This window comes from Culex quinquefasciatus, chromosome 2 (assembly GCF_015732765.1).
Source record: "Culex quinquefasciatus strain JHB chromosome 2, VPISU_Cqui_1.0_pri_paternal, whole genome shotgun sequence".
NCBI classification, from domain to species: domain Eukaryota; kingdom Metazoa; phylum Arthropoda; class Insecta; order Diptera; family Culicidae; genus Culex; species Culex quinquefasciatus.
Window position 1 is genome coordinate 142,519,757 of NC_051862.1, and position 19,152 is coordinate 142,538,908.

Below are 19,152 nucleotides of genomic sequence, written 5' to 3' on the forward strand. Positions count from 1 at the left end.
CAAACGCTCCTGTTTACAGTTTCATATGTGCTTTGTATAATGTGTTAAGTGTGTGGTTATATAATCAATTAAATATAATAATGCAATATAATGATCATTTAATAAAATCCCATCACCTATATATAATAACATGCACCCAAGCACACAAACAGCGACACAAAAAAAATGAAAATGAGCATGCAAAAACAAGACAGCACGTCCCCGTGGTCAGCGCACTAATGATGCCATTATTTAATTATAATAACCACTCACCCAAGCACACAAACAGCGACACAAAAGAAATCAAAATGAGCATGCAAAAACAAGACAGCGCGTCCCCGTGGTCAGCGCACTCTAAGACTTTGAGGACAGTGCTTCCGATAAAAAAAAATGAAATGAAAAAAAATAATAAAGAATTCTTATTTCAGAAATATCGAACATCTATTATAAATATAAAATATATTTCCTCAGTATGTTGATATAAAATACGTTATTATCGCTTGCAGAAATATAATTTTTGAAAATTTTCTCACATTTCAGCAATTTATGAGCCATACAATTTCAGGCGTGCAGTGTTATACGAATTTACTTATTTGTTAGATGAAAATATTTTCAAAAGAAAATTATCAGCTGTTCAAGTAACATTAAAAACTTGGACAAATTACCTGGACAGAGATTTTTGCCTTCCTCACCTTACTGAGGAAAGGCTATAAAATCACTCGAAAAATGAACTTCTTAATTCGACCTCGTAGACCTACCTTCACGTATACCTATCGACTCAGAATCAAATTCTGAGCAAATGTCTGTGCGTGTGTATGTCTGTAAGTCTGTGCACCGAAAAAAAAATGCACTCGATTATCTCCGGACTGGCTGAACCGATTTGGGCCGTTCTGATCTCATTCGATCCGTCTTAGGGTCCCACAAGACCTATATTAACTATTATGAAGTTTTGTTAAATATTTCAAAAGTTATGCTAAAAATACGATTCTGGCTAAAGTTTGAAAGATTGTAAAAAGGGTGGTTTTTGTAAGAAAACCCGTCTGATCATACATTTTTAGAAAGGTATTTGAAAGACCTTTCTAATGAGCCCAAAACATTGAAGATCTGATAATCCTATCAAAAGTTATGAGCACCTAAGTGTCGTTTGTACACATTTCAGAGGCCGGATCTCAAATATGTTGATGAAAAAGTTGTCCGGATCTATCATGCGACCCATCGTTGGATAGGTAATCAAAAGACCTTTCCAAAAAGCCCAAAAGATTCAAGATCTGATAACCCTATCAAAAGTTATGAGCACTTTAGTGTCAATTGTACACATTTTAGAGGCCGGATCTCAAATATGTTGATGAAAAAGTTATCCGGATCTATCATGCGACCCATCGTTGGATAGGTAATCAAAAGACCTTTCCAACAAGCCCAAAAGATTGAAGATCTGATAACCCTATCAAAAGTTATGAGCACCTAAGTGGCATTTGTACACATTTCAGAGGCCGGATCTCAAATATTTTGATGAAAAAGTTGTTCGGATCTATCCGGAGATCTGGCTCCCGGGATTTTGTTGATTTGAAACTCCCGGGAAAAATGAACAGATATATTTTTTTACTGCCTTAAGGCTTAAAATTAGGTTGTTTTTCGGCTCAGCAGTCAGAGACAAAATTCAAAAACTTGTAGCTTAAAAAACATTAAAGTGATATAACTATTGAAAGTGAACAATTTTCATGAAACAGCCCCGTAGGTGTTGATCTAATATTACGTCCAATGATTTTTGGGATTCTAGACCCCATACTCCATGTAGATATGTTGTAAGAAATAAAATTTAGATAAAATTTGTAGGTTTGACATTCTTACTACAGAAACAAATATGTACATAATTGTGAGGAAGGCACCAACCACCATAGGTGGATTAAGTAACGTTTTTCGTAATATTGCAAGTTTTTAATGCTCACAAAAAGGTTTTATTTTTGTGAAATAAGCCGAAATAGTCGAATCTGGAGTTTTTTACCTCATTTTTTTTATCTTATTGTGATTTCAAGCTACAAATCATTGATTTTTTTAAAGAGATTCGCTATTAAACATTAAAAACAGCCAAGACATTCACAGTTCGTTGCCGTCGTGCTAACTTGTCCCCAAAATTCTATTTCAATCCTGAGGTATTCAATAAAACCAAAAAAGGTTCACAAATTTTTGTCACTTTTCATATTCTTTCATATGAATCTTAATCTTGACACAGCCTGAAAATTGATGTAAGTGCGACAATTGGCCAAAGGAATTTCAGGTTAGAACGCGTTTGACACAGGTACAAGCTCGACTACCGTAAACATTTTCAATTATAACTCGGGTTCTCCGTCAACCAAATTCAACCAAACTTCGAGGATATGCACAGAATGGTCAACCAAACAAATCGTGTTTGTTATTGTTTACGTGGCGTGCTCTCGTTTTTGTTTATTCAAGGTCAAACACTAAAACTCGTTTTTCTCGGAACGTCAAAAAACAACGTACGGCATGATAGCACGACAGCGTCGAGTATTATTTAGTGAGATTTAAAAATCTTTTTAAAAATCTTAGATATTAGTAATTGAACATTCATATCAAACCTAAATCGGTGAAAGTTTCTTATAAAGATTCTTTTGACGCTGATCTGAACAAAAGCTCATTAAAACATGCTGATTGAAAAAATAAAAAAAAATCTTTGAAAGTGAAAAACCAAAAGTGCCTCATTGATGACTTTCCTACCCATAAACACAACAATTTGGTTTGGTGGTCTTTTTTTAAATAAACCCCAGAATCGTATAAATTTTACCAATCATGGTAAGGTAAAATTTATACGATTCTGGGGTTTATTTAAAAAAAGACCACCAAACCAAATTGTTGTGTTTATGGGTAGGAAAGTCATCAATGAGGCACTTTAGGTTTTTCACTTTCAAAGATTTTTTTTTATTTTTTCAATTAGCATGTTTTAATGAGCTTTTTGTTGCATGTTCTTCATTTAAAGTGTCCTTACATTGACCAAAATATTAGATCGATCCGACCTCTACAGCCAGAGTTATGCCACTGTCTCATTGTAGACGCACTTGGCAAACTTTAATTAACAAAAGTTACACTAAAAAGTATTAAAATTTTGTTAAATCCATATATTTATACCAAATAACTTTATATTTTTTGTTAAATAGAGTTAAAATTCAATAAATATACTGAAAATCATGTTCATTCTATTTATATTTGAAAGATTTACATAGATTTTGAAAATAAAAGAAAAATCAAAGTGTCTCATTGTTACCCATGGGCTGAAAGGAGTGGGGAACAACATGGATGGCTACTCTACCCTGGTGATTTTGTAAGAAAACTCCAGAATGGGTATTCTTGATTTTTTATCAACGTTTTATAAAACTCATCAAATATAGAAGTTTTTTGTGTAGGAAGCTGCTATATTTCTCACTTTTGGCATTCACAAGATCATAAACAGAAAAAAATAGTATCCATTTAGTGCAAAAGAAATAAACTTTCCGCATGAAATGTGCCCATATGCAAAACACCCCACGCCCCCAATTATCGTCGATGGGTCTCCGAAGATAGTCCAAATTGTGTGCTTGTAAGACACCATTCGGACCCTCCCCTGAGTGAAAAAAAAAATCCCATGAAAATATCGAGCTTCATAAATGTCGGGTTTTTCCACTATGTTGGGTACCGGAGGCAAGATAATTTACTTTGGTGCGAGAAATTCATGCATCATTTATGCATGAGATTTTTTCCTTTGCATTTTCCAGTGGTGGTCACTATAGGGATGTTTTTGTATGGGTGGGTGGGCGTGCCCGCCCAAGTATACGCATTAAACAAACCGTTCATTTAACACGTCCATTACCGGAAAGTTAAAACGCTGTCCGACAGTGGCGAGTAGAGCGTGGACTTTTGTAAGTCAGCTACTTTGCCTTGATCATTTAAGTGCGGTTATCATTATCACGACCAAAGTGGCGGTGAAAGTTGGAGAAAGCTACACTTAAGTTGTAAATTATGCACCAGTTGCGGCCACTTGCTTGAAAGGTTCACAACTTTGTGATTGTGTGTTGAAGAGACCACATCTGTCGGATTCATAAAACAAACGACATCTCCATCATTCGGAATGGAATACTTGTTGCATGATTTAGCACACTCGATAAAGTTTTCACTCTCAATCGTGATATTCTGTACCGTTTGAAGCCAGCGATGAGAAGATTCGGATCGAAAGAATCATTGCTGAGTGCGTCTCTCACGCTTGCGCGACGAACGTCCGCACAAAGAAGAGACGACAACTCAATCTCTCATTTCGCAAGCGATGCATGATAATCCGATGAGAGGGCGAGTTTCTCATCACTGATACCCGCTCTCCAACGGTGTCGTCGAGTTCCGTTTGATAACCCGCTATAATTGAGCTACTTTGAGAGGAAAATTTATTGTTCCTCGGTGCAGCACCTCTCGAAACGCAGGAGACGCATCAGACGAACGTCAAGCCGAGGGTCGGCATGCATCCGAGATGAAGTGCCTAGCTCCGACCAGGCTCACAAGTGGGTAATAAACGATGCAGTGCCCAAGTACGAGTACCGAGGTGATAAATAATGCATTGCATATCGGAGCGGATGGCTTTTAACAAAACCGGCCGAACCATTAGACGTACGCCTCCACTTTCGGAAGGTCTGAACATCATCCAGCAACATCGAGCAACGTAATGCATAAAAGATTGCATGCACAGAATCAGGAGTCAGTTAGATGTATTGCAGCAGCAGCAGCGTGTGTGTGTGTTGGATGGTGGCTGAAACATTTATGCAAAGCACATTTGAACATTAGAGTGACCAGAAAATCGTTGGATGCATCGAGTTGGAAAAGGTGGGACGGCCGCATGATTTTATCTAAACTCAAATGGAACAAATGGGAAAGCCGCAAGCTTAGAAGTCAAATCAAGACTGTTGAAATATTTTTCAAGTGAGATTCGCCCAGTAAGACTGCCATAAGAAGACTGAGATTAGTATGTGGTGAGACGGCCACAAGGTCAGTTATTAGTTAAATAATATGGGAAATTAATGAGGTGGGACAGCCGTTGGATCAGAATGCAGTGAGATAGCCGCAAGCTTATTGGCCTTTTTCTTAAAATGAGACGGTCTATAATCAGGAATGTTGAATGTTGTAATAATTTGAGGTGGGACGGCAGAAGAATCAGTTAGAAGTAAAATTGCACCAAAAAGATGAAATTTGTTTGAAGTTGAACGGTTGCAACATGATATGTCTGATTAAGATTTCTTGAAAATGCTTGTGGTGAAACGGCTTCACAATAAGCATTTTTGTTTAAACTTATTCACGGTGGGACGACCTAATGGTCTAAGAATGCAAGATCAGATGCCAGATTAATGTTATTGAAATACGTATGAGGTAAGACGACTGTAGAAACAGCTGGTTTTTAGATTGTCCCAAGTTTAATGAAATTTGTTTAAGGTGGAATGGCCCAAAATTCATTCTCGGACCGAAATTGCAAGATTCGCAATACCTCATAAACTGCAAGATCAGATGCTATGTTAGAGAGGTTAATGGAAAACTAAAAAGGTGAAACGCCTGCTGAAGCAGTTGGTTGTAAGATAGCCACAAGTCTGTTAAAAATAAAGTGGGACGGCTAAAAGATCCACAATCTAACCAAGATTACAAGACCGTAGATCTGATGCCAATTGAAGGTTGTTGAAATACTTACAAGACTTCAAAATCAGCTGAGCAATTCTCTACTAAAACCGGAAATGGATTTTATTTGTATTTTTTGATTTGGCTCAAACTTTGTGGGGGCCTTCCCTATGACTAGGCTTAGTGATTTTTCACGCTCGAAAATTGCAAATTTCACGGAGACCTTAATTTCAAAACACAAAATTTCACGCAGATTTCGCGGAACGTGAAAAATGTTAAAATAACTCTGAAAATCTTATGTTTGAATCACAGAAACTACTTTTCATGCTTCATTATATATTATTCTTCAATAAACAAAAAAATCTTTCATAAATTTGAACGTTACACAAAAAAAATCTCCTAATTTTCAAAAAGATTCCACCTAGTTTATGGATAGACTCTAAATATATTTTGAAATAAAATGTAGGGCATGTTAAAAAGCTTTCGCTGATTTGCTTCATTTTATTGAATTTCATATCAAAGCACGATTTAACAATCTTGTCCAACAAAAATGAGTGAAATAATTTGATTTTTTTGCGACATTTAGCAAATTAACATTTTTTATTATCTCCCTTTTCAAAATTTTCATTTAAAATCAAAAGTAAAAAATAATATAATTTGTAACGAAATCAAAATTTTTATACAACAATAAAAACAAAAAAGTAGTATTTTTTTACTTTCACGGGAATTATCCACCCAAATAATTAAATATCGCTAAAATTCAATAGGACTCAGAAAAAATCTGTTAAGTTTTTAAAAGTTGATTTCAAAGCTTTCATTTTATTATTAATAAAACAAATCACGATTCTTTTAATTTTTTTTTCAAACTAAACCTTTCAAAAAATAGCAGTAAAATTGTTATTCAGTGAATGAAAATATTACTGAACTTAGTATATTTCTAAAAACACTGAAAAATCTGAACAATTCTTCAAATATATAAAACACAAGCTTTTCAATTGAAAACTAATAAAATTTACCTAAATAGTCTGTATGGATGAAATATTTAAAAACAAACATGATTTGAGAAAATTGATAAATTTCACGAATTTCACGCCGACCACGAAATCATCAAAAATCACTTACCCTATGTTAATAATTGAACAAGGGTATTAACTCACTTAATTCTATAGTAGTTCATAAGATTATGTTTATTCCTATTTGAGTTAGGTAAATCATTTTGAGAAAAATCGTTACAGCTTTACACAAACATAAAAATTCACGGGATTTCGCGGAAAAAAACAAATTTCGCGTATTTCCCGCTGTCCGCGAAATCGTGAAATTTCACTAACCCTACCTATGACCAAATATGCTATTTTGTGTCATTGGTTCACCCATACAAGTCTCCATACAATTTTGGCTGCTGTCCATACAAAAATGGTATGTAAATATTCAAACAGCTGTAACTTTTGAGTGAATTTTCTGATCAATTTGGTGTCTTCGGCAAAGTTGTAGGTATTGTTGAAGACTTTTGAGAAAAAATAGGTACACGGAAAAAAAAATTTGGAGATTTTTTTATCAACTTTTTTTTCACTAAAACTCAATTTCCCAAAATACGTATTTTTTGATTTTCGAGATTTTTTGATATGTTTTAGGGGACAAAATCCGAAACTTTTGAGCCATAGAGAAACATGGTCAAAAAATCGGCCGCCGAGTTATGAATTTTTGAAAAAATAGTGATTTTTGGAAAAATCGAAGTTTTATGCAAAAACAAGTTTAATATTACTTTTTAATGCAAAATTGAATTTGCAATCGAAAAGTACTCTACAGATTTTTTGATAAAGGGCTCCGTTTTCAAGATATAGCCACCGAAAGTTTGATTTTAGCGAAATATTTGCAGTTTTTCAATTTTTAAAAATAGTGACCATGAGTGACCATTTCTAAAAATATATTTTTTGTAAAGTTCAGAAAATTTGCTATAACATTGTCTAAGAGACATTGAAGATTGGACCTCTGGTTGCTGAAATACAGCGGCTTAAAGAAAAAGAAACACGAAAATTGAAGTTTTCTAAGTCTCACCCAATCAGCCCATCATTTTCTAATGACGTTATCTCAGCAATTAATGGTCCGATTTTCAATGTTAATACATGAAACATTCGTGAAATTTTCCGATCTTTTCGAAAAAAATATTTTGAAAATTTTTAAATCAAGACTAGCATTTTAAATGGGCGTAATATTCAATATTTCATACATTAACATTGAAAATCGGACAATTAATTGCTGAGATATCGTCATTAGAAAAAGGTGGGTTATTTTGGTGAGATTTAGAAAACTTCAATTTTCGTGTTTCTTTTTCTTAAAGCGGCTCTATCTCAGCAACCTGAGGTCCAATCTTCAATGTCTCTTAGACAATTTTTTAGGAAATTTTCTGAACTTTTCAAAAAAAATATTTTTGGAAATGGTCACTCATGGTCACTATTTTTAAAAATTGAAAAACTGCAAATATTTCGCTAAAATCAAACTTTCGGTGGCTATATCTTGAAAACGGAGCCCTTTATCAAAAAATCTGTAAAGTACTTTTCGATTGCAAATCCAATTTTGCATTAAAAAGTAATGTTAAACTTGTTTTTGCATAAAACTTCGATGTTTTCCAAAAATCACTATTTTTTCAAAAATTCATAACTCGGCGGCCGATTTTTTGACCAAGTTTTTCTATGGCTCAAAAGTTGCGGATTTTCGTCCCCTTAAACATATCAAAAAATCTCGAAAATCAAAAAATACGTATTTTTGGAAATTGAGTTTTAGTGAAAAAAAAGTTGATAAAAAAATCTCCAATTTTTTTTCCGTGTACCTATTTTTTTCTGAATAGTCCTCATCAATACCTACAACTTTGTCGAAGACACCAAATCGATCAGAAAATTCACTCAAAAGTTACAGCTGTTTGAATATTTACATACCATTTTTGTATGGACAGCAGCCAAAATTGTATGGAGACTTGAATGAATGAACCAATGACGCAAAATAGCTTATTTGATTATAGGGAAGGCCCCACAAAGTTTGAGTGAAATAAAAAAATACAAAAAATAAAAATGGTTGAAATCGGCCGATTTCGTAGAGAGTTGCTCCTGATTGGTCCCTAGTTTGCAAGATATACAGTATTAAAATACGTTTTTTGGTGGAACGGCCGGTTTTGAGAATCAGCCGGTTTTGAGATGTCTGATATAATTTGCATGTGGTGGGACGACCAAAAGATCTGTCGTTTGACTAGGTTGCAAGTTTGTAAGCAAAAAATCAGATAAAATATGTATGGATATGTTTTTGGTGGGACGTCCGCAGAAGCAGTTCGTTTTGAGATGATCCAAATTTTGTTTTACAATTTTTACGTGGTAAGTTAGCAAGATCAGGTATAAAATCAAAATTATTTGAAAACTTTTTTGGTGGGACAGCTCCAGAATAAGTTGGTTTTGAGATGGTTTAAAGTCTTGTAAAATTTGTTTGTGGTGGGACGGCCAAAAGATCCGTTGTCGGACTAGATCGCAAGACCGTAAGTTCAAAAGCCATATCAAGAATGTTAGAAGACGTTTTGGATGGGATGGTCGCAAAATCTGTTGGTATTCAGATGTTCCCAAATTTTGGTTGAAGTTTATTTGTGGTGGGACAACCAAAAAAAGCATTGTCGAAATAAGATTGTAGGAAAGCACGATCAGGTACAAAATCAAAATTATTTGAATACGATTGGGGTGGGACTGCTGTCGAAGCAGTTGGTTGTGAGATAGGCCCAAGTTTGATTAAAAAAATTGGGGTGGGACGGTTAAACGATCCATTATCGGACCAAACTTGCAGTACCGTAAATCCGATGCAAGATGAAGGTTGTTGAAAGATCGGAAGGTCCAAAGTTTGCCAGAATAAAAAAAGTTAGAATACGTTTTAGCTGGGACGGCCGCAGAAATAGTCGGTTTTGAGATGGTCCAAACTTTGATGAAATGTGTTTGTGGTGGGACGGCCAAAAGATCCGTTGTCGTACTAGATCACAAGACTGTCAGTTCAAACGTCATATGAAGGGCGTTAGAATACGTTTTTTGGTGGGACGGCCGCAGAAACAGTTGGTTTTGAGATGTTCCCAAGTTTGCTTGATACTTGTTTGAGGTAACAAAAAGTAAATCTTTCCCAGTTCCTGAAGGGAACACCCTTGAAGAGTATCGGGGCCGGCATTTTCAAAGCGGATTCAGTGAAGTTTCATTCTAAACTTAATGTTAACATGTTAATAATAATATTTCAATACGTTTGAGGTGGGACGACCATAACATTTTCAAAGATAAACGGCCACATGAAAAGCATGCAAATGATTTTTGGTGGGACAGCCACTAGATCTGCTAAAAAAATCTGTACAATCGGATATTCTGAACATTCTGGTCACCCTTCAACCTTTCCGATACCAAACGAAGGCCAAAGTTTCATCGAGGCGGGACAAACCCTCCAGGGCGACCTCCCCCCCTCACACAGAACACACTGCAGTTGTTGGGTTGCGAATAACCTTGCGAACCTGGAAAGATGAGCTGTGTGGCGCCGAAGCTGCAATTGGTGATAAGGAAGTAATAAGTCGTCGTGTTGTACCTCTGCGTCATCGTCTTCTCGTTGTCGACTTTCTTGCAGTTTGGGGGTGGTTGCTGTGTGTGCAGTGCATTGTGCAGGTGCATCCGAACACAGAGACGTTGTAAAGTCATTTAATGTCACTCAACAGGCAGCATATGCTGATGTTCAGTACATTCTATCCCTGGGTATATGTTACGCGCTGCCTGGAAATTTATATGGAACTCGAGACCGTCATGCATCGTCATACACTGTATTGCTGTGTGCCACTTTTGGAGATGCCAGGGCTGGGGAAAACGCTTGGAGATTCAGCTCAATAGAAAACTTGGAGTTGACAGTTGAACGTGATTGCATTTATTGGAATCTCATCGTACATTGAATGTTTTCAACGTTCTAAAAATTTTTCTTGCAAAGAATGAATTGTTTATTGGGGTAAATTTCAAAATTCAACTCTGCCTTGTACATGGTACATAATTAAACCAGCTCGTGACAGCAATCCAAGAATCCAGGCCAAACAAATCGACATCTCGCCACATTCTTCCCATCAATTCCCAGCGTCTTAATCATGCAACAAAGCGCACCTGTCCCCACACAGATATCCGGTAACATCAACAAGAAATGTAAAACCATCGTCCCCCACAGATGTTCAGCGCTGCTCCGAAGATGAACACACCGGCAGTTCTGCATGTCCTTGTCACCGGAGGGAAACATTATTGGTTTTCTCGGTGGCCATCGACGGGTGGGACGTTGGCCATCATCAACATCATCCGGGGGGCCGGCGACAAAATCAATCTAAATGCATATATTAAACGTGTGTTTGTGTGGGGGTGGAATGTGTGTGTGCTGGATATGGATATCACACCGAGGCTGACGACAGAACAGTCGATAGACGGCCGACCGGCCGTTCTGCCTTTGAGAGTTAGGAATTGAGAACAGTAAAAACGAAGTTGCTAAATGAATAGTTGCTGTTAGAAGAATTTGAAACATGAACAAAATTTTATGATTTCTTGCACTTAATACAACTTATCTAAAATAATTTTAATTAATCTTAAATTAATGCACAAGATCCATTTTTTTTTATCACGGTGGTTGTGCCAGAACTTTGGACGGCAACGGTAGCTTGGGGAATATATACTTATACTTTAGTTTGATAGCTTATGAAAAGTGTGTGAGTGTGTGATTATGATTATAGAGGCACATGATTTTTGAGACTGCGACAGGTGCTAGTTTGCTGTACTGACTTTCTGCAGGTGAGTTATCGATTTAGGTTCGGAATAGTAGTACAGGGAAATCACATTCTTGTTCGGTTAGAATTCAAAATTTAAACAAAACACGCATTTTTAACATTTTAAGTTTATGTAACTTTAAAGCTGTATTGTTTCAAACAAAACAATTTTCAGCATTTCAAAACAAATTTGGCAGTGTTGCCAGATTTAGACAACAATCAAGGTTTCTGGAAAATAACTACAATTAAGTTGAGCAAAAAATCAACTCACTCTAAGACACTTTTAAACTAAATTTACAATCAAAGAGAAATTGTTGGCAAAGTGCACAATTTTTCAATGATAGCCATTTGGAAGTAACTTTTCGTATGAAAATGGCGATTCTAATGACGATTTGCCTGTTGAACGATTTTCAGTGACAATACATACACACTTTCTAAGAAAATAACCTGATCATAACATAATAACATGTACTTACAAAAATATATATTTTTATACAAACTATAACATTTAAGTGACTGTTACATGAAAACGGTGAACATTATCAAAAATAATATAAAGATCTTTTAGTTTGCAAATCACAATTGAGCAGTTCTCTACAGAATCGGTATTTTTTCTTTAATTTAAATTTTTGTATTTTTTAATCCGGCTGAAACTTTTTTGGTGCCTTCGGTATGCCCAAAGAACTCCTTTTGCATCACTAGTTTATCCATATAATTTTCCATACAAATTTGGCAGCTGTCCATACAAATATGATATGTGAAAATTCAAAATAATGTATCTTTTGAAGGAATTTTTTGATCGATTTGGTGTCTTCGGCAAAGTTGTAGGTATGGATATGGACTACACTGAAAAAAATTTATACACGGTAAAAAATTTTTGGTGATTTTTAATTTCACTTTATGTCACTAAAACTTGATTTGCAAAAAACACTATTTTTAATATTTTTTTTTATATGTTTTAGAGGACATAAAATGCCTTCTGTTCAGAAATTTCCAGAAAGGGCAAAAAATCATTGACCGAGTTATGATTTTTTGAATCAATACAGATTTTTTCAAAAAATCGAAATATTGGTCGCAAAAATTTTCCAACTTCATTTTTCGATGTAAAATCGAATTTGCAATCAAAAAGTACTTTAGTGAATTTTTGAAAAAGTGCACCGTTTTCAAGTTATAACCATTTTTAGGTAACTTTTTTGAAAATAGTCGCAGTTTTTCATTTTTTTAAAATTAGTGCCCATGTTTGCCCACCTTTGAAAAAAATATTTTTGAAAAGCTGAGAAAATTCTCTATATTTTGCTTTATTGAACTTTGTTTATACGACCCATAGTTGCTGAGATATTGCCATGCAAAAGGTCAAAAAACAGGAAAATTGATGTTTTCTAAGTCTCACCCAAACAATTCACCATTTTCTAATGTCGATATCTCAGCAACTAATGGTCCGATTTACAATGTCAAAACATGAAACATTCGTGAAATTTTCCGATCTTTTCGAAAAAAATATTTTCAAAAAATTTAAATCAAGACTAACATTTCAAACGGGCCAAACATTCAATGTTACGCCCATTTAAAATGTTAAACTCCAAAACATATCAAAAAATAAAAAAAATAAAAATAGTGTTTTTTTGCAAATCAAATTTTAGTGACAAAAAGTGAAATTAAAAATCACCAAAATTTTTTTTACCGTGTATCATTTTTTTTCAGTGTAGTCCATATCCATACCTACAACTATGCCCAAGATACCAAATCGATCAAAAAATTCCTTCAAAAGATACATAATTTTGAATTTTCACATATCATTTTTGTATGAACAGCTGCCAAATTTGTATGGAAAATTATATGGACAAATTAATGATGCAAAAGGGGTTCTTTGGGCATACCGAAGGCACCAAAAAAGATTCAGCCGGATTAAAAATTACAAAAAAAAAAAATCGAATGACCGAAATCCTAGAGAACTGCTCAATTATCAAACAAGCAAAATAATGTTTATGGGACAATGTGAGTTGGTAAACAAAAAATATATCCTGTTCACGTAAGTGGAAGTTAACAATACACAGCAAAAAATCCGATGGTAAAACCGCATCCAAAAGCATGCACACCACCTTCGTCAAAAAAGACACTTAATGTTGCACACTGCATGTACAATTTTTGTGATTACGGGTTTTGATTGATATTTTTCGGTGATTAATAAAATTAATAAAAAAAAATGTACAATTTTTGTGAACACAAAAAAACTTGCAACCGACGGAATTCAAACCCAGCATCGTCAGTAAGGACTAGCGCCTTAGCCCGCTCGGCCATCAGACCGATGAAGAGTGTTAAGGATAAAGGTCAAGTAGGTTTCCCATACTGATGAGCTATATATTTCATGGTGTAATAAATATTAAACATAATTTCATCAAATAAAGCAAAAATTATTTTACATCCAGGCCTTTTTTTAGCTGTGTGGAGTGAACAGGATACACTTTTTGAGTTTTATTCGTTTACAATAAAATTGTAAATTGAAATTAAATCGTCTTGTGGCTTTTTATGACATTCAAAACATAAAAATTGATCTAATTTCGTTTCGTTTTTGTTGTGTTCAAAAGAAAGTTTTTAAATAAGTGTAATTCCGTTCTTCTCATCAATGTTTAGAATTTTGAAAAAAAAAATCCACCTTGATCGAAAGAAAACGTTCAAAAAAGTAGTCAAATTTCAATCAATGTTAAAAATTGGGTTTCATAAAATTAATCATTTCCGGACATAATTTTCCGGACATCGTGTGATCAGTGTTAATAATATAAAGTTGTTTTGTTTGATAAACAAAATCTGAATTAGATTTTTATTGGTCTAAAGTTTTTGTGTTTGGATTTTCTTGACTTTTTTTAACATTTTATGCTTAATTTGAATGTTGATTTAGTTGATTTAGTTGTTGATTAAGTGATATGCCAAGACACCTTTACAAATTGAGATAAAGGACCAAAATTATGATTCAAAACGGTTAAAAATGCATGGCGTGAAATAACTTTCGAGTGCTGAAAAAATCTAGTTTTGCAACAACATTTTTGGCAATTCCGAAACACGCTTTTTCAGTGGAATTTTATGTCACGCATTCATGTGTTAAGTAAATTCACCGTTCAAAACTAATCAATATTAAAAAATGCACCCATTTCAGTACTGAAAAGTAAAACATTTCGACACTGCTTTTAATAAATATTGATTTTCAAATCTGTTATCTGTTAAAAAGGGAAAAAAACATGTTTGTAACGTGTTGAGCACTCTAAAAAATAAGCTTCAAAATGTACAAGCCCTGAAAAAATTAACTATTCAGCACTCAAATGGATGCTGAAATAGTAGTTTATGCAACAAGTTGCAAAAAGAGGATTTTTTCAGCACGAGCCGTACATTTATCCAACGAGGTTCACCGAGTTCCATACAACATTTTTTGCAATTCCGAAAACACGCTTTGAACAGAATTATAGATCAAATGTCCATGCATTTAGTCAATAAATCGTTTAAATCCAAAAAGTGTTGAAAAATATTACTTTTCCTAATAAGTACTGAAAAGTTAAACTTTTCAGCATCCATTTTAGTGCTGAAAAGTAGAACTATTCAATTTTTGAAAGGGAAAAGTAGGTTGTTTCGTCGTTCGAGAATGACAGGAAAAGCAAGTAATTTTACGACGGAATGGCAAAAAGTACTTTTAAGTATTATTATTTTTTTACGAAAAAAAATTGGTCGTTTCGTTTATCTAGCTAGAATGATAAAAAACTAAGTAGTCTCATAAAGAAAAACGATACTTAATCCACCCTTAGGTGGTTGGCGCCTTCCTCAAATTTAAAGGGTGCTATCCAAAATGCAAAAAGTGCGTAAATAACACTTAAGTGCTTATAACTTTTGAAAAGGTTGTCAGATCTTCAGTGTTTTGGACGCGTTGGAAAGCTCTTTTGAATATCTATTCGACGATAGGTCGCATTAGAGATCCGGACAATGTTTTCATCAACATATCTGAGATCCGGCCTCCAAAAAGCGCTTAAGCTTAACACTTAAGTGCTTATAACTTTTGATAGATTTGTCAGATCTTCAATATCTTAGACGCGTTCGAATCGAATCGAATGACACCAAAACGGATAAAATCGGTTCAGCCAATGTCGAGATAATCGAGTGACAATTTTCTAGGAGGTCTAATTGAGAAGTTCATTTTTCGAGTGATTTTATAGCCTTTCCTCAGTAACGTGAGGAAGGCAAAAATAGGCGTTTTTTATCCTCTTCCCCCTCTTTAAGTTACTACCGCCAAATGGGGACTACAGTCTGAATAGGGGCAGGAAATTATTAGGAAATCGGTGTACTAATTGTTTTGTTATGTTCCTGTTTTAACCGAAGTAATTTGCAAAAAATGGCTTTAGTAGGTACACAGAAAAAAAAAATGGTAATATTCATCAGGGAAAGTAGGTGATTGAGATTGATAACGCTCGCAAACTGCGCACAGTGAAAACAAAAATATTTTTTTTATTAATAATTTAATTTTTATTATTAGAATAACTGTAATAAAAGTCAAATTACACAGTAGTTAAGTTAAACGTTTCATGTGATAAAAGTACAACTTTAAATGAAGTCATCGGCCCGATGCGTGCTTAATAGGGTGCCCAGAATATGGGACTTTTTTTTAAAACCTCGCTCCACAAGCTGAATATTGTTCCGTGACCAATTTTAGGACTCTGGGCCAAATATGAGCAAAATCGGTCATCATTTACCCATTGATACTCGGAGGTGAAGTTTGTATGGAAAAAATCGAAAAAATGTATGGAAAACCCAAGTTTCTTACGGTTTAATCTGCACGGTGCTCTACTTCCATCCAAATATTCCCAAAAGTGAGATTCTTATTGAAAATTTAATGCTCTACAACTTTGTAGAACATACCAAAGCTGTAAAACTCGATCCTGAAAAGTTATTAGCGATTTAAAAAAGTCATTTTTGTATGAAAATCATTTTTTTCGCCATCTTTAGGCTCGGGTATCAATGGGTTAACCTCATCCAATTTCGCTCAAAATTTACACAGATGCTTTAAATAACCCAAAAAACCGTTTTCCGCTTGTGGAGCAGGGGGTCATTTTTTCTGGGCACCCTAGTGCTTAATAATACCAAATTTGGTAGTTTATTTTGCAAATAAATTGATATAAAACATACACTTACTTTTAAACGTACAAAGCGGTAAAATTTTACATAAAAACAATAATTACTTTATTTCCATTTTATGCCTGCAGTTTTGAGATATAGATGTCGCCCCCTGGGGAAAACAATAATTACTTTATTTCCATTTTATGCCTGCAGTTTTGAGATATAGATGTCGCCCCGTGGGGAATGGTGACAGATTTTGTGCAAAAAAATGTGTAATATTTTATCAGGAAATGGTATACTTTTATCAGTTTCTGGAAAATTGTCATCAGGTTCTCATTTTTAATCATTTTTTAGGTAAAAACTAACTTAATCCACCAATGTGGTTGATGCCTTCCCCACTTTTTACCAAAAATGAGTAATATGAGTGGTTTGGACACATATTTCAGCTATTTTTTTGAATCCAGAAAAAAACGTACACACATATAACTTAAGTAATCATAACTCGAGACAAGGTTGCCAGATCTTCAATGTTTTGGACTCATTGGAAAGGTTTTTCGATTACCTAACCAACGATCGGTCGGATGGTGGATCCGGACATAGTTTACATACATTTAAGTGAGATCCAGCTTCAAAAAAGTACATAAATGTCACTTAAGTGGCCATATCTCGAGACAGGGTTGCCAGATCTTCAATGTTTTGGACTCGTTGGAAAAGTTTTTTGATAACCTAACCAACGATGGGTCGGATGGTGGATCCGGACATAGTTAACGTACATTTAAGTGAGATCCTGCTTCCAAAAAGTACGTCAATATCACTTAAGTGGCCATATCTCGAGACAGGGTTGCCAGATCTTCAGTGTTTTGGATTCGTTGGAAAGGTCTTTTGATTACCTAACCAACGATGGGTTGGATGATGGATCCGGGCATAGTTTTCATGCATATAAGTAAGATCCGGCTTCAAAAAAGTGCATCAATATCACTTAAGAGGACATATCTCGAGACAGGGTTGCCAGATCTTCAATGTTTTGGACTCGTTGGAAAGGTTTTTTGATAACCTAACCAACGATGGGTTGGATGATGGATCCGGACATAGTTTTCATGCATATAAGTGAGATCCGGCTTCAAAAAAGTGCATCAATATCACTTAAGAGGACATATCTCGAGACAGGGTTGCCAGATCTTCAATGTTTTGGACTCGTTGGAAAGGTTTTTTGATAACCTAATCAACGATGGGTCGGATGATGGATCCGGACTTCGTTTACATACATTTAAGTGAGATTCGGCTTCAAAAAAGTACATAAATATCACTTAAGTGGTCGTAACTCGAGACAGGGTTGCCAGATCTTCAATGTTTTGGACTCGTTGGAAAGGTCTTTTGATTACCTAACCTACGATGGGTTGGATGATGGATCCGGACATAGTTTTCATGTATATAAGTGAGATCCGGATAAATGTGAAAACACATTTTTATATATAACTTTTGAACTATTTACCGAAACTTCAAACAATTCAATAGCGATGTATGGGACCCTAAACCAAGTCGAATGCAACCGGTTTGATCAAAATCGGTCCAGCCAGTGCTGAGAAAACTTGGCAAGAATTTTCAACTCATACATACATACACACACACACACACACACACACACACACACACACACACACACACACACACACACACACACACACACACACACACACACACACACACACACACACACACACACACACACACAGACATTTGTTCAGTTTTTGATTCTGAGTCGATAGGTATACATGAATATAGGTCTACGAGCTGTATTTCAAAAGTTCATTTTTCGAGCAGGATTATAGCCTTACCTCAGTGAGGAAGGCAAAAAAATAAAAAAGATTTTTTCTGTTTTTCTACTAAGTCTAAAGATCTGGTACAGTCATCCCACATATTCGGAACACCCACAAATTCGGAACACTTTTGTGATAATTTATCAATAACATGCCAAATGCATCTTTTCTGTCGACCCTACTATTTTTAGGACCTTTATTTGGACATTTTTTTGCTATTTCACTGGTAAAAGTAGTACTTTGTGAACAAAAAACTTAATTTCAAGACTATTTTATCCTGAGCAGCAAAACACTGCCTCCAAATTGCCTGTTCCATGATTGTGGGATGTTATTGTGCCTCCCACAATTGTGGAACACCTGAATTTAACTGATATTTTCACAAAAAAAAGTTATCAGACCATGGATAAAACATCACTAAGCTTGAGTTTCACTGGTTGTAGTGTGTGAAGTAATTATTTTGTTACAAATATGTACTCCTGGAGGGATCCAAAGTTTGTTTACATCCGTAAGAAAAAAGTGTTCCGAATTTGTGGATTTCAAGGGTCAAAGTTTTTCTTCAAAAACTTGATATAAAAATTTAATTGGCAGTTGTTCGATACAGCATTCGAAAGATCGCAAGAAAAGCTTTCGAATGAAGGTAAAAGCGAATCATTAAGTTCAATTATCGATTTGCTATGATTTTTTGAACATTGGCCGATCTGTAAACCGTTCCGAATATGAGGGATGGCTGTATTACTGATGAAATTTAGATGTTATTTTTGAGAAACTTTCATTTAGCTATCAATACCAATATCACTAAAAAAAATGCTGGAATTTTATTGCGGAGGCTTTTGC

At 34.9% G+C, this 19,152-nt stretch overlaps 1 protein-coding gene across 10 annotated transcripts in view; it reads right to left on the minus strand.

The window, feature by feature from the left end:
• The window catches only part of LOC6046331 (tyrosine-protein phosphatase Lar), a 483,374-nt gene that overhangs the window by 113,966 nt on the left and 350,256 nt on the right, over positions 1-19,152 (minus strand). The gene's annotated exons all lie outside the window — the stretch shown is intronic.